Here is a 25,878-nt window from a genome sequence, read left to right as displayed (position 1 = left end):
ATAAGCCATTACTTCAATTCATCTGTTTCCTCACTCTCTGACAACATATGGTGATCATTTTTGGAATGGTTATTGTTTATTTTCCATTATTTCCTACATACTGGACCTTTAAAACCCTGTTATAGTTCATACACATGCACAAAGATGTAGATGAAGTATCTTAAAACCCTGTTATAGTTCATACACATGCACAAAGATGTAGATGAAGTATCTTAAAACCCTGTTATAGTTCTTACACATGCACAAAGATGTAGATGAAGTCTCTTAAAACCCTGTTATAGTTCTTACATTTGAAATTGTAACAGGCTGAGTTATATCTGTTGAAGATGTCCTTGGTTTTTAGTTTGGTCAATAAAAGAAAGAATGGAATATGGACATGGGAAGTTGTTACCATCCAGTTTGCTAGTTTACACACACACACACACACACATATATGTGTGTGTATATATACCCTTGGAAAAAAATCTATGAGTAAGATTATTCTCTCTGGCCAAGGAGGGACTGTGGGGAGTGTTTCTGCAGGCCTCTTATTCGTTGACATCATCAACGGCAATGGTCATATCTCCGCTCTGACCTCACATCCTGTTCTGCTCCCTCAGTGAAAGCTAGAGCTTTGCAGTCTCGTGAAATGTCTCTCTCAGGAGAGATTGAGTCAGTAGAGCTCTCATTCTCCGCCTGTTCTCCTAACACCTGGTATCACACTCTGATGGACACTGTGGGGCGTTCGGGGGATTAGGAGGAACGACTCACAGCACTTTCACACTGAATGGATTATTATGACCGCCGCGCAGCGAAGCGGCGGTCATATAGGTTTAGTCAGATTTTTTTTTTTTTTTTTTTTTTCGCATGCCCAAATTTCCGTCAATGATTCCCGGGACACTGAAAGACCGGGGGTACGTAAACTTGGTGGGCATGTAACCCCACATGGATAGCATGGAACCATCGTTTTTCGTTTTGATCTGTAGCCCCCCCGCTGGACTGGACCCCCCGAAAGGAGGGTAGGGCAAACACAGTTTTCTGTGAATATCTCGAAAACTGTAGGGTTTAGGAGGACCATTTTTGTTTTGTATGTTGATCTCAAGGGGCCATGTCAACCCATTCCATAACCACTCATTTCATGTATAGCGCCACCTAGTTAAACACAAAAAAGTAAAAATGAGGTGTTGTAATTGAAGGTATCTGTGACCTAACATAGTCAAAACTGCACGAAATTGGAAGTGTAGGATCATTATGACACCCTCTGTATGCACGCCAAGTTTTGTGGAATTCCGTTCATGGGGGGCCACACAATAAATTAATTTATGTTACTATACACCAACTGGCCTGTAGGTGGCGAGGAGACAGTTTTCTGTGAATATCTCGATAACCGTGGGGCCTAGGAGGTCCACCTTTTTTATGTATGTTGGTCTTAAGGGGCATGTCAACCCATCCCATTACCACTTATTTCATGTATAGCCACCTAGTTAAAAATTAAAAAGCAAAAAATTAGGTGTTTTCATCACAATATCTTTGGCTGACAAGGTCAAAACTGCACGAAATTAAAAGTGTAGGATCATTATGACCCCTCCGAATGCATGCCAAGTTTTGTGTACTTTTGTTCATGGGGGGGCCTTACAATAAAATAATTTATGTGTACATTTAGTGACGCATACACCAACAAGGATTCCCGGGACACTGAAAGACCGGGTACACAAAACTTGGTGGGCATGTACCCCACATGGATAGCATGGAACCGTCATTCTTCGTTTTGATCTGTAGCCCCTGCTGGACTGGACCCCGAAAGGAGGGTAGGGCAGACACAGTTCTCTGTGAATATCTTGAGAACTGTAGGGCCTAGGATGACCAATTTTTTCCGTATGTTTGCCTCCAGGGGTCATGTTAACCCATTCCATGTGCACACATGTGCATAAACAGATACACACGCACACACATACATTTACAGTAATCATAACGTATGACACATACTCACACAGTAGACAAATGTAATGATGCATGCACATGCACAAACACACATACGCAGGCAAACACACAAGCACGCACATACACACACACACACACCCACACACATAAACATAAATTTGTACACGCACACATGCACATAATTCAAGAATTTTTACCGTCATCTACTCCCTGAATTTTTGGTCATTGATACCCGGGACACCGAACCACCGGGGTACATGAAATTTGGTGGGTATGTAGCCCCACTAGACTTTTACGGAAAAATTTCCCCCCCGGCTGGGCCCCCCGAACTGCAAAAAAACAAACAGTTTTTCCTAAATAACTACCTGAACCGTGGCACTGAGGATGAAGATTCTTTTATGGTATGTTGGTCTCAAGGGCCCACATCAACCTGGCTCATAATCACTCATTTGTGATTTGACCTGGCATTCTCTGGGGGTATGCCAAGTTTCGTAGAATTTCATCCATGGGGGGGTCTAAAAAAATTAGGTTATGTGTACATTTAGTGACTGTACACTCATTGGCCTGTAAATGGCGGTGCACACATATACACATGCACACACACAGGCACCCACATACTATCGGTATTAGAACGGCCGATACATAATTACAAATTCAGTAGGATTAAAAGAAAGCCAAAATAAATATTCATCATCATCATCATGGCTGCATTTTCAGTATTGGCGATAAGTAGTCGTTTGTCCACTAGATGGCGCATCGTTGCAGTGAGACGTAATTTTGTTGGAAGTTAAAAGTGGGTTGGAAAAAACAATGGACGCTTCCTACAAGGACTGCAATTTACCTCAGCAGACATCTAATAAGGATAGGACGATGTTCACATGAAGTGTAATTCCCATTTCTTCTTTAAGTTGAAATAAATCTGAGGATGTTTATCGACATGCTTGGTTTTACTGCAGGTACGTTAATCTTGTAATATCAATAAGGACCTAGGTAATGTTACCGTTAAGCGTTAGTTGAGTGATGGAGGCATTTGATTGATTGCATTTGTAGAAAACTATAAATGCGGTTATACCAAGCAAATTGATAGCAGCACTGTTTGTATCTTTCGACTGTCATTTATTGCACGTGCTACAAAATCATTCTGCACTGTAAAAAATAACACTACATCTTACTGCAGTAACACAAGTATACTTTACTTACTATAGGCTGACCTAGTGTTCTTACTAGAGTAACATTAGTAATGTGCCTAACTTGCAACAATGGGGTCTAAAACTTGAGATACACGAGTAAGCTTCACAACTCAGACCTGAGTAAATTGGACTCTCACGCCAGTGCACACAGCGCACAGTTAGCAGAGGGAGCATTCTGGATTCCACAGCCAACGGTCGGCATTGTTATGGTGTGGCTGACTTTTTGGATGGGAGTGTAACGCAGCTTCACCAGTGACTTGCTCTGTCCGGTAAGTTTACAGTATGTATTAATGTGTCAAATGTTTACAGTATAGGTTGAACTAACAGCATTTGTGCAAAACTGTACATTCGGTTAAGTTGTGTTAAATGTTAAGTTCAACTTGCTAAGTGGCCGATATATGCGCTAGCTGCTAACAGTTTGCAGCTAACTGATAGCAGCTATGCGAGTTAACACCAAAGATCTTTGTTAACACTGCCTCAGACCATGCAGAGCAGAAAACAAATATTCTAGGTATTCAAGCCCTTTGATATTTTTTGTTATCGAAGTTATGAGGAAGTGGTGGCGCCTGGGGTCTAGAACTAGGCTGTATAAATTTGCCAATAGCAGTTGTCTTCATGAGCTCTCTTAATGAAGTTTAGTTCTAACGTTAGCCATTTCTCATGAGAAACGCTTGCTAGCATGCTAAGTTGATTCAAAACGTGTAAAGATTAAACTGTATGGTTTACGTCGATATTCCTACTGTATTGATAAAACAATTGGGATAATTGACTCAACCTTACTGACTGAGAAAGCCATGGTCTTTTATCTAAAATCTTTCGTTGTGATTTAGCAAGAGGACTTAGGTTGCAGTGTGTGGAATTTGAACTAATGTGCCGCTATTGAGGTGCAAAATTTATGTCATATAATTCCAAATTATGATTGACATTTTAAATTCTATTGTGATAAATGTACTAGGCCTGAAGCTATAGAGAAAATTAAGTTGCCAAATCATAATATTTTTAGCTTAACAGTATTAATTAGGTCTCTGGAGAAATAATTTAAATTAACATTTAATGTGATAAACTTAATCAGCTGTTTTAGTTAAACATGGCCAATAGATGCATATTGATAATAATTTTGCCCTCTTTTTCTTTTTGCAGTTGGAAAACTGAAAATGCAGAGCAATGAACTGGACATGTAAGTTGTGCTTGTTTGGATGTGAAGTCAGAGGTCAGTTGCTCAAACACTACTGATTGAAACATGGAGGTTACACAAGAATACGAATCAAAAAAAACTGCAGAGAGTGGTGAAAACTGGCCAACGCATCACCGGTTCCTCATTCCCCTTCATCAAGGCCATCCAGGGCAAGTGATGCTTGCGTAAGGCGCGCAGCAGCATCAAAGACTGTTCTCACCTCAACCACAGACTGTTCACCCCACTCCCCTCTGGGAGGCGTTACAGGTCTCTCTGCACCCAAACCAGCAGGTTCAGAGGAAGCTTCTTCCCTGCGGCTGTCACCCTACTGAACTCTAGCTGTGCATCCCGGTGACAACCAACCAACTAAGCCCCCGCCCGATGCCTCCTTGCCTGTGCCTGTTGAGGTGTCCACCATGACCATGGAAACCTTGACGGGGACACCCACCCCCCGCGGACAATTGCACTACCCTATCCCACCCATAGTGTTCTATTTATTTACAAATGTACATACTGTAATTACCCTTTTACATGGCATTTTCTACTGCTCTTCATACTATTCATCCTGCACATACACGTATTCTTACTACTGTTATGTTACTGTTTCTGCACTACAGTACTGTTACCACACTGCACATAGCTGTATACTGTACATATATGTCTATATGGTTCATACCGAATATCCATATTTATTCTGCTAATACACTGCACATATTTATACCTAATTTATATTACTCTAAACCACCTTCTGTAAACCAACTGTATACTACTGTTTACACCGCATATTTCTTATCCTGTCTATGCACCACCTGTCTTTGTGTATCACATTGCATTTTTCTGCTTTTTTTGCACTTCTAGTTAGATGCAAACTGCATTTTGTTGTCTTTGTACTTGTACTCTGCAAAATGACAATAAAGTTATCTAATCTAATAGTGCCAACTATTTGTGTATATTCTGCAAGTAAACTTTACTATCCAACATAAAAGTACCCTTTTACAACTCAAAGTAACGGTAACTCATTTAACAGTAGTAAATACAACTTTGTTTCAAGTAAGCTTTACTTGAGGGCATGAAGTAAACTTTACTAGTTGGAAGTAAGTAACCAGAACTTTAAAGTCTTAAGTAAGGATAACTTCTTCTAAAAGCATTACTTGTAGACATCAAGTAAACATAACTTGGAAGAGAAAAGTTTTGTTTACTTAACTTATTTAAGGCAACGAGTTTCCACCCTTTTTTCAAGTAACCATTACTTATTATTTTTACAGTGTGTGCAATGGAAGATTTACCAACGTTACACCCGGTCTGATACAGTTTTGCCTACACATCGCGTGGAGACTGAGACTTGTTTATTTTGTTTTAAGTGCGTGCATGGTGAGAGGGGAATCGATATTGCTTTGATTACAGCTTGGTAGTTGTAGTCTTGTGAAATTAAAAAGCACGTGTGTGAAGTATCCAAACAATGACACCTTCATTTCATTATGGCTGCTTTAGCAACACACCTTAAGCTACTGTGTAGTGGGTCCCATCTAGAAGTGGCTACTTCATTCGGGCTTTCCTTTGACTCATGGAGCTGCTTGAATGTTATTAAAATTTTTTCGCCACGATATGGCAGTTTAAGTCCGCTTGATACTGTAAGGCGTAAAGCCATTTGGTTTCCAAAGGAGATTTTATTAGTGTCGCCAGCATAGCCTATTGACAATTTATGTTGTAAATAGGCCTACCTTATAATCTACCTGTAGCTTAGGAAGCTAACAGCTTTCTATTAGGATCTAGTTTGTTAGTTACCGTTTTGTCATAACTCCCTGATGCATTTTTTTGCATTTAGAATAGCCAGAGCTGTATATCTCAATCGAAAATTAAACAATATCGGGTGCCTATGGACTAGGCTGGGTGAACCCAGCCTGATCTGCCCCGCTATTTATTTTTTGATTTCTTAAAAAGATTGAGCTTGGTCTGATGAAAGCCAGACTAGCCATGGACCTCAGTTACACAATGCAAGGGAACATGAATCAGCCTATATTTATTTAACAATAACGACAAAAGCTCTTCAACTTTGGCCCGTTAAAATGTGTATGAACAGTCTAGCTTAACGCATTTCATCAAGGCCCATTTGGACATGTCAGTTATTTGCACCACTGGTTAGATGTAAAACAGCATTTCGTTTCAGACTAGGCTACTGTTACTTAATTTGTGCATTAACAATAACGTTTCAGACTACTGTTACTTAATTTGTGCATTGACAATAAAGTATTACATGAACTAAAGATGACTAAAATCTTATGTAGAAGAAGAAACATTCACAAAAAAATCCATCCATCCAAAAATGACCTTTGTTTTGATAGCTGTTGAAAACGGCATGGAACTGACAGAGATGTTTTACACAAAAATAAATAAATAAATAAATAAATAACATTATGCTGATACCTTTTGCTTTTCCCAAATACAATGTAGCCTACAGGTGTAAGTGACCTTTCATCAATCCAGTTGCAATGGATGAACTGTGATTAACTGCCCTACTTGTGATTGTTTAGAGATTTTAAAGGTTTTATAACAATGCTACATCTTCTTTGGCTATTCTACAATCTATTCACCTTTTCAGCACCAGTAGGTTACTTTCTGTGCAGCCGCGACACACACACTCAGGCATGCCAAACAAGCATACACACAAAAGTTTCAAGAGTGGGGAATGGAGTAAAATATGGAGACAAATTGAAGTGTGATTTATTTTCATGGAACGGATGTACAGGACTGAGCGGCGGTCATATTTTGTACCGCTATGCGTACATCTAGTTTTATTACAGTTAAAAAAAAAAACAGTCAACTCACTCATTTTATAGTCTACCACTATTTTTATATACACTCTCTGCTTGACTGCCTGTCTGTCTGGCTACAACTGAACAACTGTATTTGTACAAGCCCCAGGTAATGTTGATGTTTCACAGGAACAGAAACATTTCTAACATTTGATAATGTTTTTTTTTGTCTTCAATCTGACACTGATAGACAAACTAAATATTAATGAGCCTTAAGTCATCATATGTGATTTATTTTATCTAGACTATTGAGTTTGGCATGTCACTTATTGATGAGCATTACTGCTATGGCGTGCACATGAAAGAGCTACCCCCTTTCTCTGATTTCATTACCAAGCATATGACTGTAAGTCACCACTGACTGACACCATTTGAGATCGAGTTACTGACAGACTGGTTGTGATCTACCCTGCCGTGTGTGTGTGTGTGTGTGTGTTTAGGTGTGTGTGTGTGTGTGTTGTGTGAGTGTGTGTGTTTGTGTGTGTGTGTGTGTGTGTGTGTGTGTGTGTGTGTGTGTGCGTGAGGCTGAGTACGACTAGCCCAAGCAGCAGCAGCGATGATTTAGGAGTGCGTTTTCCTGTTTCCAGTGCCTCTGTGCTTTTCCTGCGGAAATGTAATTGCAGGAGGTGAGGTGAGTGTGGCCTGGCTCTCCCCACAGCCCGCCCTAAAACGGGGCCAATAAAGCCACTTTTTATGGAGCGTCACCCGAGCCGGCCCCTTCATCTCCCAATTGGAGGAGACAGTGCCACATTCATTTCATTCGTCCGTCTGAGCCATCGCTCTAGCTGGCGAGCCACTCGGGTACACAGACTTTAGTGCCCATCGGTTGGGGCCCATGGAGTGGCCGCAATTTTATTGATCAGACGTCCAAAAAATCTGTTTGTCTAGATGTTTAATTATCGAACTGCATTTTTACGACCAAAAGGGCTCGTGGTCAGATGTCCAGATTCAGAACCTGCTTTGCACATTGTGCAGATTATATGGTCCTGGACCGACCTGCGCAATATAGACATGATCTGCGTGTCTAGTGGATGTCTTTGCTGGGAGGGATATCCCAGAATTCCCATCTTAAAGAAACACAGTTTGAGATTGCTCTGTGATCTGTATACTATATGTAGTAACATATTTTAATGTGATTATGATTTTACCAACCTCCCTAAAAAATAGTACATAGAGCATTGCATGAGGGCCCAAGTGTACAAGAAGGTTATCAGCTCCTTATCTGGAATTGATTTTTTCCATAGCAGCCAGAATATTACTAATGTTTGAGGTGTCTGCTAGTGTTAGATATTAGGTATCCAACTATGACAAAGCAAAACAAATTAAATTGGCCACTGCTATGACTTAATATTGTGTTTGAAAGATCACAATGTTATTGGTGGCTTGGATAAAAAACAGATATTTTAAAACAGAGATATTTATTGTGTATGTTAGATAAACAAGCTTGTTAAAATGAAATGTAATGCTGACAGCTTGTAGGGGGTTGGGAGTTGTTTATATAATTGAGTCACTGAGTGAACACATGACATGTTTAGAGAATGCATCCATGTTTTTGGTGCCCTCTAACATCCGTTGCGTTGCCTTTATGTCACCCAAGAGAGAAAATATGAGTTTCATGACATAGTTGTGGTTAGCTGAACACAAGTTAGCTTGTGATCAACATACCTCTCCGTTTCTCTCTCTCTTCCTCTTCTCCCCACATACTGCAGTTTTTTAATTGCTTCCAGTCCTTGGGAAAAAGGCGATTTTTTGAGCAAATTATATGGGTGCATTCCACCTCGTATATATGTCAGGCATTTCATCAGCAGAGCACTTTCAAGGGAGAGGTGGTAAGCAGCCTTGACATCAGCTGCAGCTCAGCTCAAAGCACAATCCATTCATTTTAAGCCCCTTGGAGATCTCGTACATGCTGGGACGATCACTTAAGAAGAAAGAGAAGAGGAACAAGAAGAAGAAGAAGAAGAAAAAGAAAGAAAAAAGAAAAAAAGAAACACCCTGCCTTTTAATCAGACGAGGTGCCTGGACTGACCTTTGGGTGTGTGAAGATAATGTGTGTGTCTGGACTCCACGTACGGGGCAGAGGACTGTGTGTGGGTTTCCAGCGATGACGCGGACGGGTTATTGGATATGGAGGGGAGTTCAAGGTTCGAGCTGCAGACCTGTTGAGTTGTAGTGATGATTTATCCAACATGGGCCCAGGCTTCAGGGTGTCGTGGGGGTGTGCATTTCCAAGGGAGTCATACAGTGTGAGGAGGAAAGCAGGTTTATTGGTTGATGAAACATCATCGAACCAGCTGTTTCCGAAGCTTCAGTACCCCCCCCAATCCACACCCCCACCCCCCCGCCTTCCACCAAATGCCATGACTCCCATCCACTGAAGCAGCTTCTTATCTAAAGTATCATTCTAATAGTGAGTGTTTTAACAGGCTATCCATTCTGTACACCTCCTAGTCCACACTCTGATGCCAAACCAGGCTTTAATCATATCCTTCAGTCTTGACATTATGTGGGAGTTGCAAACATGACTCATGTTGACTGATGTTCATGTCCAGTAAGTGGAAAATGCTTGTCGATTTCATCTGAGTATTGGCGGTGTGAAGCTAGGTGTTTTCTGTCTTTGAGCAGCCCCTAGATTACATTTACGTTCCCCTTTTTTCTTGACAGTAGGCTGAGCTTCCCGTATTAGTCAGTGCGTGCACACGCAAACCAGTGATTTCACTCTGGGAGAAAATAAACCACAACAGATAAGGTTGTCCACCGAGGGAAGAGGATTACACTCACTCCATTCTCCCAAAGCCAAAGCACTACTTTTAGCTTGAGCAGTTTGAAGGTGCTATCACAGAACAAATACGTCTGCAACAACAGATAACACACTGATAGTTTGAGGCCCTTCACTTTTTCCACTTGTAAACACGCGTACGTCATTTCAGAAGAAAGCAATCGGTTTTATCGTAGAAGGAGGGGGAAAGGGCCCTAGCTTTGCCTATAGCATTGTTTAGGGAAGCGCTCACTTCTCCCGCCTTTTGTTCTGCAGGGACAGAGACTCTGTGTCACCATGGTTTGCTCTCCCAAGGTTCTCCAAACAGAGCGGGACTTGCCACAGAATGTGTCCCTGGAGGGCTGTGAGTCACGTTTTGCCAAGTACAGTCGGATGTTGGACCAGAGCGCTAGCTGGGAAATTGGGTCCTCATTTAGCTTATCATGAGCGGTTTTCTGTGTTTCTAATACAATAATTGTGAGGACCGCTTCCTCCAATTTTGTATCTATTGTATGTTCGATTGATCTCATTTTATTTAATCCCCTGCAGTCGTGGTACATACTCAAAATGATGTGAAGACAGGAGAGAATACGAAGAAGAAAATTCTACATATGGATTCCATGCATTCGCTCACTTAACTTTTTTGAGTTTTGCTGAACTGCCACCTGGTCCGCAGGTGTTTGACATAGCCGTCTCTCTCTCTCTCTCTCTCTCTCTCTCTCTCTCTCTCTCTCTCTCTCTCTCTGTGTGTGTGTGTGTGGTAGAGACAAGGTATTTCTGCTGGTATTTCTTGTTGATGTGTTGATGTTAGTTTCTCTTTGAAACCTTTTTTTTTCAGTGTGGGGTGTGTGTGTGTGTGTGTGTGTGTGTGTGTGTGTGTGTGTGTACCTGTAATGATGTTTTTGTCCTAGTTGCCTTTGTCCTCAGCCCCCTCCTTTGTTTGCCTCAGTGAAAGTGCTGCTGGTCATGGGGCTACTTAATGGGGTTAAAATGGCAGCTGCTGCCCCTCTCCCACCCACCCCCTCAGGCAAGAACATGGAGAATGCCCACCCCACCCACTCCACACCCCTGGAGCCTCGTCCCCTGCTCCACCGAGGGAGTCAGACAACAACCAGGTGAGCCTGAGCAACAGGTGCCTCAGCCATCTGCCTTTAATGCTATCTCCCCCTGACCTGTGACACCTTGGCTCTCTGGCTACGCTATCTATCTATCTAGCTCCTCAGGGACTAATGTTACATGACACATGTTCTTGTCTCTTCTTCTTCTCTCCCTCTATTTCTCTATTTCTCTCCCTCACTCTTTTCTCTCTCTCTCTCTCTCTCATTGTCTTGTTTGAAAGGGAGTTTTTGTAGTTGTCATAGCCTTATCTTTCATTGTTTGCTGGCGACTGACTGCTGGAGTTGGATGTGATTATGGGTAATGAAGTTTCGAGCTTGGCTAGTTCACATTGACTGTGCTGAATAAGGGCGCACCGAAGCAAGTCCTGAAGGCACTCCATCTCTCTCTCTCTCTCTTTCTTTCTTTCTTTCTGTCTTACTCCTGCTCCTGTGGTCTTGGCATTTCTCACAGCCCCAAGGGTTGAGTGAGGGTCACTAAGTGAATTAACTTATCTTGTTGGTTTGTTTATCTTAAACCAGATTATAGTGAAAACACACACTTGCACATAGTTCTAAGTACTTGTTCATCTTAATAACAGTGGACACGTGACCAGGGACCAAGCATAGGCTGCAGCTTATTGATCCATAGCATATTTCTTGAATTTCTTGAATAGATAATCAATAAAGTATCTATCTATCTATCTATCTATCTATCTAATAATCTCTTATTACAAGTACATTAGAAATATTTAGGGGCAGCCGTAGCCCACTGGTTAGCACTCTGGACTTGTAACCGGAGGGTTGCCGGTTCGAGCCCCGACCAGTGGCAGCGGCTGAAGTGCCTTTTGAGCAAGGCACCTAACCCCTCACTGCTCCCCGCCGCCCGTTAAAAGCAGGCAGCTCACTGCGCCGGGGATTAGTGTGTGCTTCACCTCACTGTGTGTTCACTGTGTACTGTTTGTGTTTCACTAATTCACCGATTGGGTTAAATGCAGAGACCAAATTTCCCTCACGGGATCAAAAAAGTATATATACTTATACTTATTTATTTTTGGAAAACCCACACATTCCACAGCCATTGATCCTTAATAATTTATCATTTAATTTATATTTATTAAATTCTCTTGTCTCTGTCTTTATGAATCAGCCCAGAGGCCCTGAGGTGGCACTGGTTTGAATTTCTCCAGGAGGAGGAGAGGGTTCTGGGCACTGGTTTGGACTTCTCCAGGAGGGGGAGAGGGTTCTGGGCACTGGTTTGGACTTCTCCAGGAGGAGAGAGGGTTCTGGTGAGACAGGAGCCACCTGAACACAGTCAGGATCAGGAACTCACAACAAGGCCCAGGGTGAATAAACGTTCCCTCTCTGATGGGAAAGGATTGTTCCTGTGGGATTCACTCCTTCTCTGCGTTGGTCTGTGCTGTGGAGACGGCACTTCTTTTCCACACTGGCCACTCAAATTTTCGTTGGCCCGGGGGTGGGCAATCATATTTAACATTCCTCATTTGGTGAATAATGGACCAAAGTGCAGCCAAAAAGTGAAGGAATAAGAGAAAAGAAAAGAACAGAGAGAGAGAGAGAGAGAGTTAGAGAGTTTTCATTTTAGATGAGTGTGAGACAAGGCTTTTAGTGGGAATAAACACTTTTGAAAACAGCTGGCAGGGAATCAGAGGAACCCTGACTGAAATTGATTAGTGTTCAGGGAACGCACTCTGTAACTGTACGGCCATTTTTATTGGATGTTCAAGAAACAAGCTGATCTCACTAATGGGTCTGCATGGTTTCTTCTTCAGGGACTCTAAAAGCGGATACCCAGAGCCATTAATATGATGCTGCACTTGGAGTTTAGACTTGCCTCCACTTAAATGAGATCTCAAAAAGTCGAGCATCTAATCACTGAGGAATCCTTCTGAAAAAAAGGGAGTAACTTAATGGCAGTGTTTGCCTTTTTATGGTGTGTTTTTACTGTTCACTGTGCTTGTGTGAGTATATATATGTGTGTGTGTGTGTGTGTGTGTGTGTGTGTGTGTGTGTGTGTGTGTGTGTGTGTGTGTGTGTGTGTGTGTACTTGGTCTATGCATCTATTTATATTTGCATGTACTGAGATGCTGAGTGTCTACTTTTTTCTGAGTGTGTGTGTGTGTGTGTGTGTGTGTGTGCACATGTGTGTGTGTATGGTCATGTTGTTCTGTTTTAGCCTTGTTGGAGACCAGTGTGTTTTGAAAATAGCCCCTGTGCTATTTATAACTATCTGAAGGTCCAAAAGCCTTGGAGCACCTTAAAATAGAGGCCTGTCAGTGGAGTAATTATTCCCCACAGGAGGGATCGTTTGACAAGGCACAAGGCAGGGGTCAAAGGTCGCGCCCTGTCTGCCTCCCTGTTTGCCAACATCATAGCCAGCATGGCCACACCACAGCACTCTTTCTCTCTCTCTCTTGCTCTCTCTCTCCTCTCTCTCTCTCTCTCTCGCTCTTTTTTGGTCTTTGATTGTCTCCACCCCTCTAATGCTCTCTCCCTCCTCTCTTGCTCAACAATTAGCACTGCACGTGACAACAAACAGAAACGGCCAGCACAAACAAACAAATAAAAAAGCCTTCCAACCCACTATGCCCAAGTAGCGATTACAATCCCATTCAGCCCAGCCCAGACCCATACTTTAGTCATTTGGGAGCACGTCCCAGTGGTTCCAGACTCTGGCCTCCTCTGTTTAAGCAGCAGTGATAGTCTGTGTCTCTCCTCCATTTCTGGGTGACTGATTGCTAATTATGATAAAGCACTTCTTGCCGCAAGCAAATTGAGCCGCAAGAGAGGCTCCTTCTGCCCTCTGCGGTGATTGATCGTTTGTCTCGCCGGCCACATCTTTAAACGATGTGTGTATTTTTAAAACTCCCAGCAGGCTCTGCTCTGGGGCCTGATGGATAGGGAGAAGGGGGGGGGGGGGGGTTCTTGTATGGCGACTTGCAGGGTCCGGTCGCCACCAATCATGGGCGCAGAGTGGCGGAAAGGCGCTGTGCATGCATCAGCGCTGATGCTCGCTCACTCGGGGACTTTGATGGAGAGCTGAAGTGAGGAAGTGCCCGTTTATTTGACTTGGTGAATTTCAGGCTGATTGTGTCTCATTAAGACATGCTGCTAGAGAGGCCTTGTCGTTAATGATGAAGAGAGCTGCGATCTTTTTTACAGAGAAATTGCCGAAAAGTTGTCTTCATGAATACTTATGTGTCAGGTTTTCAAGCTCTTTCAGCCACAAATGTTACTGGACCTTCTGACCATCACTGTCACTACCTGCGGCTCGTTTCTAATTGAGCTGCCCTTTGAGAGAATATGTTACCCAGGGTGCCTCTGCAGGTTACTGACATTTGACCTCCTAAGGCCTTGGAGCAGGTAGTGCATGTCACGGAAGCGTGGTGCCTGTTCTAGTCTGTGTGTGTGTGTGTGTGTGTGAAAGAAGAGAGAGAGAGAGAAAGAGAGAGAATATGTTTGTGTGGGTTAGAGAGATGGAATTTACCTTTGTCTTTGTATTTGTAAGACTGGGCAAGCAAAAAGGTTTTGATGCAGCAGTTTTTTCTGCTATTGCAGTCTGACAAATACATTTCTACAGTGACATCCTAGACCCCTGAACAAGTCTGTGCAGATACAGATCCTGTCTTCTGATCAAAGCGGAGGTATTATGGATCATTAACAGCTCTTACTATTCAGTTGACAGATGTATTACAAGTCAGCTATTTACAAGTCAGTCAAGTGCTTGTTTGTTGGGAAGTAACATGAGGTTAGTTAACTGTCACTCTCTTGATGCGATCATGTACAATGTGAATGTGCAGTGTCTTCTTGTGCAGTCTGTCAGTTATGACTTACAAAGCCCACTTGACATGGGTTAAACGTCACTGCGGAGGAAGTTTGTGCTTGGTTGACAGGCCATTGACTCCATCAGAGTGGCGGCGCGCAACACTGCGGCACACATGCGCTGCAAAGCAAACACGACCTCCAACAAAAAAAGTGAACGGCTCCATAAACGGCAACAAGCAGAAAACAGTTGACAACAGGCCTCCTATTAGGGACCCTGTTAACCGTTCCGCTGCGTTAGCGCCCTGGACAAGACACATCACCCTCAGATTAGCTTGAATAGCTAGCATTCCTCTGGGCCAGTTTATGGGGCCGGTTTCACTGGACATCAGTTGCGGGCCCATAAAGGGTTCTCGGCCAGAGTGTTGCTATGAATTTATTATATGGGCCATGAAGAGTAAATTGGCTGTGCCGCAGAGGTCAGGCCTCCTGGAGCAGATAAGGTCACTCTGGTCCAGCCGACCGAGGGCACCGGCTCCACCCTGGCCAGCTCAGCCCTGCCTGGTGCAGCTTTGAAGTGATTTAGGGTTTGCGAGGAGAGTCCTGTGCAGCGCAGCGTCATTGATCTCAGGAGCGTATCGTCAGGCCAGAGCTCTGCCCGGCTTTGTTGTCTATTAATGGACCCCAAACACCACCCCAATAACCCCCCCCCCCCCCCACACACACACACACACACACACTAGGCATACTTTATCTCCAGACAAGCAGTGGACGAACGACGCGCTCTAGATACCAGTGGAGCAGTGAACATCTGGTCTGTCCCCCTAACCTCTCTTTCCTTTTCTCTCTCTCTCCTCTCTCTCTCTCTCTCTCTCTCTCTCTCTCTCTTCCTCTCTAAAGTGTTCTAGTGGGATGAAATAGTGGGTGAGAAAAAGCAACACTTTCTTTCATGGTTGAAGGGAGGAATGTGTGCAGTCAGGCCTCGACCCAATAAAGATGCCACAGCACCCGGGCCCTATTAGCGAGGCTATGTGCTGCTCTCATAACCTTGGGGTATCCCGACATGCTGACAGAATCCGTGTTGACCTCCATGCATGAGTAGTTGTGGGCACGCATGAATGTCTTTGGGGTCATTTCAACCACCTCCTTGATTTGACCTCTCAGCTCATGATGACAAGGCAACATGCAGTCGGGAGGAAGCTGGCTGGTAAGGGGCTTGGACACACACACATTCACATACACACACATGCATACTCTCTCACGCACACACACACACACACACACACACACACACACACACACACACACAACCACACACACGCATGCACATACACACACACAGACACACACACACACACCTCATGTAGCTCGATTTAAAAGTATGTGGGATAAAAGCCTCTCCTGTCAGACAGGGCACCCAGCAGCAGTAGTGCTTTGAAGGTTAACTAGCAGAAGAGTTATAGCTCCCAAATGTTACACAGTTTATTTGGTTTCAATGCAACAGGAAGCAGCTGCCATCTACTGTAAGTGTCCAGCTGAGGCCGTGTTATTAGAACAGGGAATGGATTGGTGCAGGAGAAATCCCACGTCGCTCTCTTTCTCTCTCTCTCTTTCTCTCTCCCTCTCTCTCTCTCTCACTATGCATGGTCAAAATTGTGAGCTCTCTTTCTAAATCCTCATGTCATCGTTGTCATCTCTCAACTCCCGCAAAAACATTTATTCAATTAAATGTAAAACATTGAGAGCACGCATCTGTCACAACCACTTCTGCTAAACGGAGGTGTTGCAAAATCCTTAGAGTAAATGTGAGTTTGATCAAAGTTACCTCCTCACCCCCTTCCTGAAAGTTTGACGTTGTTAGGCCAAGCAGGCAACGATTTGCAATCATTGTTATGCCTGAACGCATTAGACCTGCTATTTTACAACACAGTCATCAGGTAATTATTTCTTCATAAAATAATTGAATTATGAAGTCACTTACAATACAAAAGCCTGTCTAATTCCCCCTGAACTCGGAAATGCTTTAGTCCGTAATGACTCGTCAGTTTGTCATGGCAATTGGAACAGGTCGCTATTAATAAAATTGGTTATAATTGTGGGAAAACACAAACTTGGTCTGACCAGATGATCACTGACGCGGTGTCCGTAGAGACATTTCTAAGGAGATGAAGGTTGACATGGAAATGACACAAGCACTTAGTTTGTGTTTTCCTTCCATGAGAGAGAGAGAGAGAAAGAGATGTCAGAGAGAAAGAAAGAGAAAGAGAGAGAGATATGGGGAGAGCCTGTGTGTGGCTGTCGCTGTTGTCACTGGCTGGGACTTTGAGCTGGATTACTTAGTCTTTTTATATTCTTCAAAGTGAAAACAAATGTGTGTTTATATACTTGTTGTTTATATCACTGATGAAACGTTTCGATCAGAGGTTACCCTTTCATGGTCATTCTCAGTTTTCCACTCACTCTGTTTTCCACTCATTGGCTCATATTTACTGTCATGTTTCTCTCCCTCTTACATGCTCCCTCTCTCTCTCTCTCCCTCTCTCTCTCTCTCTCTCTCCTCTCTCTCTCTCTCTCTCTCTCTCTCTCTCTCTCCCTCTCTCTCTCTCTCTCCCTCTCTCTCTCTCTCTCTCTCTCTCTCTTTCCCTCTCTCTCTCTCTCTCTCTCTCTCTCTCTCTCTTTCCATCTTTCTTTTTCCACCGTAGAGGTGGCATTTGGCTCATAGGGCGATCCCTCAGAGTGGTGACGCTTCAGCTGTAGCAGTAGGGGTATTAGCTTTAAGTGTGAAGTCAATTTCTTGTCTCAAACTGATCTCTCCCAGATTATCTGGCCCACTTACCCACCAGCAGCAAACGTCCTCATGCTCCGAGGACCCTGCCTTCACAGAACTATCTATGAGCTCTGTGAACATCCACAAGATGAAGAATGAATGACTCTAAAACATGAGCCTCTGTGTGTCTGGGTCATATCATGTGGAATGTCTGCTATTCTATTCTATTATTGTTTACTATTATGTGTTTAGCTCCTCCTTTGTGCTTTCTGATTGATGCACTGTAAACAACCTGCTAAATATATGAGAGGAATTCTTGGGTTCTGTCTCAGTGGTTATGTAGCACGGTGGTTCTTAAACTGGGGGTCAGGACCCTCAGGGGGGTTGGCAAGAATATGGGAGGGGTCGCGAAATGATTTGCAGTCTGAATTAACAAAAAAATCTAAAAGAAACATGTTTAATAAAAACTGGGATATTCACTAGACCTAGAAGTATGCTAATGCTCCTCTGAAAGTGAATATTCTGTTTACGCAAAATCAAATATCTACCTACCCTCTTACAATGATCTCAAACATGCTGTACATGAGTTAAATGACTACTACTATGCAGCCTTGTTTTGCCACAGGAGCATCAGTTATACATTGGATGAGTAGTTATCCATTGGAAAATAATAAATCAGATTGCCAAAGGCTGCCATTGGCATTAATGCCTTTGGTGTTAACATAGCCTTGCTCTAAGAGAAGACATTTTCTGCCTCCCCCACCAATGCCTATCTCGCAACATTTTTCAAAATGAAACTATTATAGTAAAGTACATATATATATTTTGACTGTTGGAGAGAAGGGGGTCGCTAGACTTGGCCAAAGATTTTTCAGGGGTCGCCAGACAAAAAGTTTAAGAACCACTGATGTAACATAGTGTTTTGGGTTCTGTCTCGGTGGATATGTAGCATAGTGTTTTGGGTTCTGTCTCGGTGGATATGGATATGTTTTGGGTTCTGCGGTGGATATATAGTGTTTTGGGTTCTGTTCGGTGGTTCTGTAGCATAATGGATATGTAGCATAGTGTTTTGGGTTCTGTCTCGGTGGATATGTAGCATAGTGTTTTGGGTTCTGTCTCAGTGGATATGTAGCATAGTGTTTTGGGTTCTGTTTTGGGTTCTGTCTCGGTGGATATGTAGCATAGTGTTTTGGGTTCTGTCTCGGTGGATATGTAGCATAGTGTTTTGGGTTTTGGGTTTTGGGTTTTGGGTTTTGGGTTTTTTTGGGTTTTGGGTTCTGTTTTGGGTTCTGTCTCGGTGGATATGTAGCATCGTGTTTTGGCTTCTGTCTCGGTGGATATGTAGCATAGTGTTTTGGGTTCTGTCTCAGTGGATATGTACCATAGTGTTTTGGGTTCTGTTTTGGGTTCTGTCTCGGTGGATATATAGCATAGTGTTTTGGGTTCTGGTTTGGGTTCTGTCTCGGTGCATATGTAGCATAGTGTTTTGGCTTCTGTCTCGGTGGATATGTAGCATAGTGTTTTGGGTTCTGTCTCGGTGGATATGTAGCATAGTGTTTTGGGTTCTGGTTTGGGTTCTGTCTCGGTGCATATGTAGCATAGTGTTTTGGCTTCTGTCTCGGTGGATATGTAGCATAGTGTTTTGTCACCAAGGCTGCGTTTGTATCATTTTTGCCCTTTTGAGTTCAAGTTCCTCAGAGATTCTACAGCTGTTCTATGGAGGACAGAAATGTCTGATTGTTTTTTGTCCCGCCATAACTCAAAGAGGAAGATCAAGGCTCACAATGTTTTTTAAGCTTCTCAAAATTGAGTCTGATTTATAAGGCTAGGGGAAAATTGTCAGTTTTAGCAATTTCCACAAAGGATGATGTTATGGGACCGGAATGATGGACTCCAAAAGCCCTCTGGAAAACAAGTTGGCGTTTGAGGGCCTTGACAATGGAGCACTGTATCGCCATTCCACTTATTGGCCCAGATTGATCGGTAGTGCATTAGATCACAGAGATTTCCTTCCCCCTACACACTGCTGCAGAACTGACCTTATGTCGGGCCCGGCGTGGAAACTAGCCTCTGAGAGCCTCCGTGCTCAGAGCTTGTGAGGGTCTGGATTCTCCATTATCTATTGGCCGCCACCGGCTTGCAAACTCACGCTGTGATGAGATCGAATGGCTATCTGAACATGTCTCACGTGCCTTGTGCTGTGCTACTGCTGCTGTGTGTTATTTCCCACACTCCCTGGGGACGTTCACCAAATGTCCGCTGATACAAATAAACAAGACACAATAAACAACACACAACAAATAAACAATACACAACAATAGACACAGCCTGTTTTGTAGGGTGTCCACTATCTCAGTGAAAAGGTTTGAAAGCATGACCCTTTCTGTCTCTCTCGGCTGGTGTTTGCCGGGTTTTGACTGGTCTGTGTTCCTGCACGGCGGTCTGTGACTCCGGCGGTCAGTAATGAGGGTCCAGGCTGGGCTGAAATGGAAAGGATTAAATGTGAGGAGGTAATTAGGCCTAAAGAGGAGATAATTTCCCTCGGCCAAGGCTCCTGTTGTTTTTAGTCCTTCTGGAAAATGTGGATTTTCCGATGATGGCCATTTGAAGGTGTCAGAGTGGAGCCAGCCTGAATTAAAGGGAGGCACTACACAGTCTAAACAAGCAATCTTCCCCATTATCTGCAGTCTGACAGGATAATAAAGCACCGCAGCGTCGCTGCTCACGTGACCACGCCAACTGCGACAAACGACCGGCATCTATCATTTAGAGCCCGTCTGAGTGTGTGTGTGTGTGTGTTTGTCTGTGTGTGTGTGTGTGTGTGTGTGTGTGTGTGTGTGTGTGTTTGTGCCATGTATAAATTATATATGTTTGTTTTCATATATTGTTTTTATGTCCGTTGTTGTGCATTGCACTGACATATGAAACCATGAAATGTGAGAATTTGATTTAGTTCTAAATATGCTGATATCTCATCAAGTTCAAAGAGCATTTCAGTCGCAAATAGTTTGATTCCACTATGCTTAATATAACATATATAAATAAATATGTCTTATATTTAAATTCATTTTCTACATGCAGTCCCTTCTTAAAGATCAAAAGTCACCCGGCTTGGCCTTGACATAAACCATATCAAATATAGCTGGTGCAGCATAACCATGCGCCAGTCTGCAAGAGCGCCATAAAAGTTCAAGAGGTTATAAAGGTAAATGATTTCATCTGCTAGGGCCGGCACTTTGGCAGACGACGTGAGCCAATGGTGTCGCGCCGAGCCCGTCCACTCACCCTCAGAGGTGGAAGCGGCTAGTTAGAGCACCGAGTCTCCTGAGACGCCTGTACAGACCCCCCTTCCAAACACCCCCTACCCCCCCCAACCCCTACACCCACCCCCAGCACCAGCACTACCCTCCTCCACCTCCTCCTCCTCTCCCTTGCCCCAGGCTTTTAAGTGGAACCTTCTGCCGCGAGCCTTGGGTCTGCGTGCAGGGCAGCTGGTGTTCGTCATGCATGACCAGGGACATTCCTGTTAGTGTAGTGTAACCTTCCCTGCACTAACGCAGATAACGCTGGCACCTAGCTGGGCCCTAATCTGCTGGCTCTGCTGCAGGCCTGCGCAGGGCCGAAGGCCACAGGGGTTAAACAATTCCACCCTGCCGCTGGCCACCGGCGTCAGGGGACTCACACCGGCCCTCTGCCGGACCGCCAGCGCCAGTGACCTCACCACGGCGGCTGGAAAAAAAAAAAGGAAAGGGGGAAAAAAAGAGAGAGAGAGAAAGGGGGAAGGAGGAGAGGAGGAGAGGCGGAAAAGAAAACGAGTCTAGGAGATTATTTATTGCTTATCTTCCGAGATCCCCCAAACTAAAACTCCCACTGAAGAGCAACAACGGGTGCCCCACTATGTGCCTCTCCGTTTACTTGACTCTTGTAGCCCAGCTTGTAATTCATGAGTGCTTTCCACGCACGCTGTCTCGCTCCCTGCACATCCATCACCACCGTCGAGCCTAATTGGTTTCTCTCATGATTAAAAATGATTGCGCTCTCCCCGTTTGCATTATGCTTCGACATACACTCTCAATACATTACACTTAGACACACGTCATACATTCATCTCCAGACTATTTACATTCCCCATGACCCGGATCGCCATTATCTTTCTCCCAGGCTCCAGGTTGTAGTCTGTCTCACTGACAGATTTATTTGACAAGCACAAAAATAAATATCATAAGTTATTCATCATTCATTTTTTGCTAAAGGTATGCGATTTACTTTACTGCAACAGTCTGTACTCCCACACTCCAACACGTGCACTCGCAACCATTTTCAGTTTAAAAAAGACTTTCTCATCCTCACTCTCTCTCTCTCTCACTCTCTCTCTCTCTCTTTTTTTAAATCTCTATAGGCGTCGCGGTCCAGCCTTTGTTCTCCCAGCTTTATGGGTGACACTATCTAAGTGAAAAGTCCCCTCAGCGTATCACGCTGACATCCAGGCCAAACGTAATGGGGCTGGCATTAACCCTGCGAGGGTGCGGGGGCTGCCCGGCTGCAGGACGGTGCTCGGTGCAGACTCCCAGGGCCCACATGTGTAGACCAGATGCCCGGCCGCGGAGGTGGGCGTGAGCCTCACGGGCGCTGACAATAACGCCAGGACAGCGGGTGTCAGCCCGAGAGAGAGGCCTACACCTCATCACCTGGACGCCTAATTGATTTCCGAATGAGGTCCCGGCGTTTTTTGGGCCCAGTCATCTTTGAAGAGGACTGTAAAAATGTCTGGGAAGATGAGGGTATATGCCAGGCTGTTATTCCACCAGCGCTCAATCTTTTTCTCTTAATCCCTCTCACTCTATCTATCTGTGTGTCTGTCCATCTATCTATCTGTCTGTCACTTTGCTTGCCTCCCTCCATCCTTCTCTCTCTTCCCTAACATTTTCCCGCTTTCTGCTTTATTTTTGGTTCAAAGCTGGCACACCTGCCTACTCTTGGCATCAAATAACAATCTTCCCCTCCTCCGAGCTCCACCTTTTTCCCCATTCCAGCCTCCCCTCCCCTCCCTCCACCCCACCGCCTGTGTGATGTAAAGTACAAGAAAAGAAAAGGAGAAAAGTAAATCGAAACCATATTCTCATCCACCCCTCACCCCCACCCCCACATCACAACTAGCCCTGGCCTCTCCTCTCCTCTCCTCTCCTCTCCCCTCCTCTCCTCTCCTCTCCTCTCCTCTCCTCTCCCCTCCTCTCCTCTCCTCTCCTCTCCCCTCCTCTCCTCTCCAGCAGTCTCTTTCCCTCTGTCCATACGGCACCATGAAGCTGGACACTAGGAAGGCAAAATGCCATGTACCCACCCCAAAATGAAAAAAAAAAAAAAAAAAAACAATCAGACAGAGATGGATAAATCATTGGTGTGAGTGGTGTGTTGGGGGGTTGGAGTTATTGGAGGGAAGGGGGGTGAAGCTGGAGGCTCAGCGGCCAGGCCGATCCATCTTATTCTGAATAGGGCTGCACGTCTGCCAGCAAATGAAAGCCAGGGCCCTGTGTGTCTGACGGCTCAATCGGCCGCTCGCCCCACTCGGCGCACAGCGTCCCCACAGGCTCGGGCTGGAGCAGGATGTCTCTATCACCATGATGAGGAAATCAGACCAGCTGATGGGAGAAGCCTTTCAAAGGGGCTGCAGCGTAGGCCAGTGTACATCTACTCAAAGACTCCAACAAACCAAACCAAACAAGACAGAACAAAAACAAAACAACCCTCAAAATTAAGTGTGGACATATTTCTTGCACTTTGGGGTTGGTTTATTGCAAAAAAAAAGAAAGAAAGAACAAAAGAAAGAAAGAAAGAAAAAGGGAAAGAAAAACAAAGAAAAGAAACTCAGTAGCTGTCTGCAGTTGTTTTCTTTGTAACGCTTGAGAGGCAGTGCTGGGTTTGCACCATGCTGGGTGAGGCAGGAAAATGGGCACGGGGGCTTTGTATCCATGCCATTGTTGAAACCCATCTGACCCTGGCAGTCCGATTGGCAAAGTGCCTCTCTCCATATTAACGCTCCTGCCAGAGTAAATATTTCCCTGGTAACTAGGCCTGCTGATCACAGAATTATTTCCATATTTATATTGTCCTCAAAACATTTGTTGGCCCCAATTTTTGAATAGAGGGGAGAACAATGTGCTCTTCCATCAGCAGGCCCTCATGTGTGAAAGCGTTTACATATATGGATTTTATGTTCCATCTAGATTCCATTTCATACAAATAAAGCACAATTGAAAGTTAAGTGCAATTTGAATGAGGCTTTACACTGTAAAACTTATATTGAGCTGTAAAATCAAACTACTTAATTTAAACTGAAATCAGAGGATATTTCATTTATAGTTGCCCAGTGTTTATACCAGTAATTACTGTAATTTCACAGGCAGACAGAGATTACATCAGCAATGAAAAAAAAAGCAATTAACTCAAGAAATGCAGTTAAGACTGGAAAAAATTAATCCTCCACTCGATCATCATTGTCTGAGCCTGTCACAACTGAAAGAAAAATGCCAGTTAAAGCACCTTGTATTTCTCCTCACAATATTTAGCCTTCCATCTCTCAGACAAAGCTCATCTCCCCACTCCGTGATACAAAGAGAGAAAATCCCTGAAGGACGTTAGCATACCACCAGCACAACCCCGTCCATTCAAGCCCACTCATTCACCGCTAAACCACCAAACACCCACATCCACTGGCATGAGAGGGAGATCAAGCAGTAATTGCTCTCTTTTCAATTGGCCTCTTAACATTTGTTTAAATGCTTGTGACTACCAAATATTTTAATTCCCCAAACATGGCAAAGTGGTTAAAAAGTGCTTTCGCTTGTGAATGGAAGAGCTCTTTATTGCACCGTCTTATCCCATGCCATCTTCTCTGCGTATCTCCCCAGTCTGGGCTTCCTCTGCCCAGACCAGCCAATGGCTCCCACTTATCTGCCCACTACTGACCCAGTCATCACCTTTAAAGGGCAGCCTTGTGACCCATGACCTCACGCCACCCAGGCCTGTCTGTCTCAAAAGGTAGGAAGTCAGCCATGTTGTCTGTTTTGGACTTGGGGTTGGGGTGGGGGCTGGGAATTCACATGACCAACAGCCTGAAACGTTTCAATGCTTTTGTGATTGTCATGAAGTCAATGTATTCGTTACTGAAGGCTCTGGAAAAATATAGTTGTACATAAACCAGGGTATTATCTGAGATGTAATTGGTAAAAACAATGTTATTTTATTAATTCAATGACTCACAGACAGGCTCACGCAACATCGAATAGAGAAAAACTAAGTAACGCATGGCACTGTATCTGTTTTACATTATCAGGAATCAGACCCTATTCCACGGGATAACCACGTTATCAACCTGACTAACCCCGTCCTCTTCCAAGAACAACCATGTACATGGGCATCAATTATCTATCCCAAAATCCAGTTAACCCCTCTTTCATATGGCCGCACCAAAAGCCGACGGCTACACAGACTCGCGCTGGGGATGCAGCTAAGTGGATTAACACTGAGGCCTGCTCAGGATCTGGTGTGTGTCACAACCAGCCTGGGTCTGGCCGAACACACACACACGCTCGCGACCCAGTCCATGGTGGCTGCAAGTGTGTGTGTGTGTGCCTACTGTGTGTTAGTGAGCGAGTGACTGTATTTGCAAGCTTGTTCAAAAAGACTTTAAGTTTACAATTGCATAAATGTCTGAGTTTATGTGTGTGTGTGTGTGAGAGAGTGTTTGAGTAAGGATAAGCATGTGCATGTGAGTGTGTTTTTGGGTGTGTTTGCACAAATGTGTGCATGCTTGTATTAGTCTGTATATGACTTGCAAGTGTGTCCGTATGCATGTACTGTGTGCATGGCTTTGAACATACACACCATGCTAGTCTCATTGTGAAGGGAGGCGGGGGGTGGCAGTTTTTGGCCGAGAAATCGGGTTAGGGTGACAGCGGAGAAAAGTGGGGCGACTTTGTGATTTAATTACACCGGGGGCAATCAGTGGGGCACTTCTCTGATTTATAGTTTCCTGTTTCTCAAGCTCCTTTTGCATCTCACTTGGCCTTCGGACACACACTATAGCACGGGGTTCACTCACTGACCAGCAAAACACTTGCTTTATCAGTCGCCACTGACCGCCGGGCCAGCGCTGGCCATATTTACTTTAAAACGTGGAGAAGAACTTCCTGCGACAATTAGGGAAATCCTCAATAGCTGTGTTGGCCCGTCTCCTCGCGCTCGGTGCGGTGGAGAGGTGGAGGGGAGAGGGAGGAAGCTCGCAGTGCTGCGCTGGGCTGCACGACGCGCACACACACAGCACAAGTAAAGTCACTCATTTTGGTAGCGAGCAACGTTGTCCGAGCCATAATGAGTTCTTTT

At 44.2% G+C, this 25,878-nt stretch overlaps 1 long non-coding RNA gene across 1 annotated transcript in view; it reads left to right on the top strand.

The window, feature by feature from the left end:
* Nucleotides 1-25,878, top strand: part of LOC125284522 — a 37,668-nt gene that overhangs the window by 9,749 nt on the left and 2,041 nt on the right. Inside the window, exon 3 of the long non-coding RNA XR_007191893.1 lies at nucleotides 10,805-10,970. This is a non-coding gene — a long non-coding RNA (uncharacterized LOC125284522). The remainder of the gene's footprint in view (nucleotides 1-10,804; nucleotides 10,971-25,878) is intronic.

This window comes from Alosa alosa, chromosome 1, assembly GCF_017589495.1.
Source record: "Alosa alosa isolate M-15738 ecotype Scorff River chromosome 1, AALO_Geno_1.1, whole genome shotgun sequence".
In the NCBI taxonomy this organism is placed as follows: Eukaryota; Metazoa; Chordata; class Actinopteri; order Clupeiformes; family Clupeidae; genus Alosa; species Alosa alosa.
The sequence above is the reverse complement of the archived record's forward strand: the minus strand, read 5'-3'. Positions and strand labels throughout refer to the sequence as shown.